The 2,158-nt window shown below is 41.1% G+C and overlaps 1 pseudogene; it reads left to right on the top strand.

Annotated features, from left to right (window-relative positions):
- Positions 1-1,550: 1,550 nt before the first annotated feature.
- LOC145596218 (small nucleolar RNA R71) lies at positions 1,551-1,649 on the top strand (annotated as a pseudogene).
- Positions 1,650-2,158: the final 509 nt, after the last annotated feature.

Below are 2,158 nucleotides of genomic sequence, written 5' to 3'. Positions count from 1 at the left end.
TTTGACAAGGGATTGAAAAATTCCCCGGATCTTCCATCTTCCTTGGGAGTTCACCATGGATAAGAGCACTAAAGCACTTCCCTCCTTCCACCGAACTATCCTCATCAAAATCCTCTCTCTCTTCTAAGATCTCCTTAAGAAACTTGGAGTACTTAGGCATGTTGGGAATTGGTTCGGTAGGGGGTGTAGAATCATGAACATCCTTAAAAGCTTCAAGGAACTTCCCAAATTGCTCATCCATTTTGAATCTCAAATATTTTTGGGGATATGGAAGATCGGGAAATCTCTCTATCTCACTCATCTTTTCATCAACACACTCTTCTCTTTTGTCAACCTCACAATAGAATTCCTTAGACTCAACTCTTTCCTCTTCATTCTCCTTAGCACCACACTCATCTCTTCCCTCTTTTGACCAAGAAACTCCCTCATCAAAATCATTTCCACCACTTGTGGCAATAGAGTACACGGGTTTCTTTGGTTCAACACCTTGGGAAGGCAAAGATGAAGGACTAGCAAAATCCTTAATAGTGCTTGCTAATTGAGTAATTTGAGTCTCAAGCATCTTATTGTGGGTCATCATCTCATTGAATTTCTTATCGCTAACCGCCATATAGGTGTTAATGATCTTGGTTTGATTATCAATCAACTCTTCCAAGGTTGTCCTAGGAGAAGAAGGTTGTGAATAGGAATTTTCATTTTGAGTCTTTGGAACAAAACCGGGTGGGGGACCTCTATGAGCATTGTTTTGAAAATTTCCCCTTCCTTGATTGTTCCAATTACTCCTATTTTAACTTGAACCATAACCTTGATTATGGTTACCACCACCATGATTATGGTTTCCATTACCTTAGTAATGATTTACATAACCTTGGTTTTGATTACCATAATTATGATTTTGATTACCATAATTTTGGCCTTGATTTTGGCTACTATAACCTTGGTTATGGTTACCACGAGAACCTTGATTCCCTTGGTTCCTATAACCACCATTATGATTATAGTTGTCAAAATTGCCTTGGTTTTGGTAATTCCTATTCCATTGGCCTTTTTGATTATCAAACCTTTGAACATTGTTGTTTGACACAAAATTGACTTGTTCACATTCATTGTCAAACTCATCAACACATTCATTAGGACAAGCACTAGAGTCATGATCATACGATCCACATGCATCACAAAACAAGCAACCCAAAGGCATATTATGTGAAGAAGGAACGGGTTGAGAGTTAGAAGGAGTACCTCTCCCCTTAAATTGGGAGGGAAGATTGGAAGCTTAAGAAGACGAAGAAGTGCTCTCCAACTTAGCTTTGATTGCGGTGACCTCCTTTCCTAAATTTGTCATTTGAGAAAAAAGGTTGTTGATTGCATTGAGATGGTCCACCGAATACAATGAAGATTGTTTGCTTGAAGAGTCTCTCTCCCCATCTTGCTAATCCCTATAATATGTCACCACATCCTCAATGATAGGGCCCCCGGCCCCTCCGTCAAGGCATGACTTGCCTTGGGGACTTAAACCTCCATAGAAGATTTGGATCACTTGGTATGTGGGGATTCCGTGATGAGGGCACTCCCTTTGATACTCTTTAAATCTCTCCCATGCTTCATAAAGACTTTCACTCGGCCTTTGCTTGAACCCTTGAATCAAGGCTCTTGCCTCCGCCGTCTTCTTTTGGGGATAGAAACGGGACAAGAAAGCCTTTGTAACATCATCCCAAGTTCTCAAGGAGTTGGGCTTCACCTCTTTGTCTAGCCACTCCAAAGATCTTCCTATTAGAGAGAAAGGGAACAACTTGAGGCGGATGAATTCTTGAGAGACCCCATTGACTTTGATAGTGTTGCAATATTTTTCAAATTCTTTCAAATGGTTCAATGGGCTCTCATTCTTAGCCCCACTATATTGCCTTCTCTCAATCAAGGTGATCATTGCTGGACGGATTTCGAAGTCATTTGCCGGGGTAGTTGGTGGAGCTATTCCACTCTCAAATCTATATTCCCCGGGCACTCCAAGCTCCTTCAAGGCTATTATAGGATGTTCACCCATTCCTTGTTCTTCTTGAATTTCTTCTTCACTCGAAGAGCTATAAGCCAAAGATCTATTGTCCACTCTTCTTCTTGAAAGAGTCCTCTCTATCTCCGGATCAGGGGGAACAAGGGGACG

This window comes from Chenopodium album, chromosome 19, assembly GCF_948465745.1.
Source record: "Chenopodium album chromosome 19, dcCheAlbu1.1, whole genome shotgun sequence".
NCBI lineage: Eukaryota > Viridiplantae > Streptophyta > Magnoliopsida > Caryophyllales > Amaranthaceae > Chenopodium > Chenopodium album.
The sequence above is the reverse complement of the archived record's forward strand: the minus strand, read 5'-3'. Positions and strand labels throughout refer to the sequence as shown.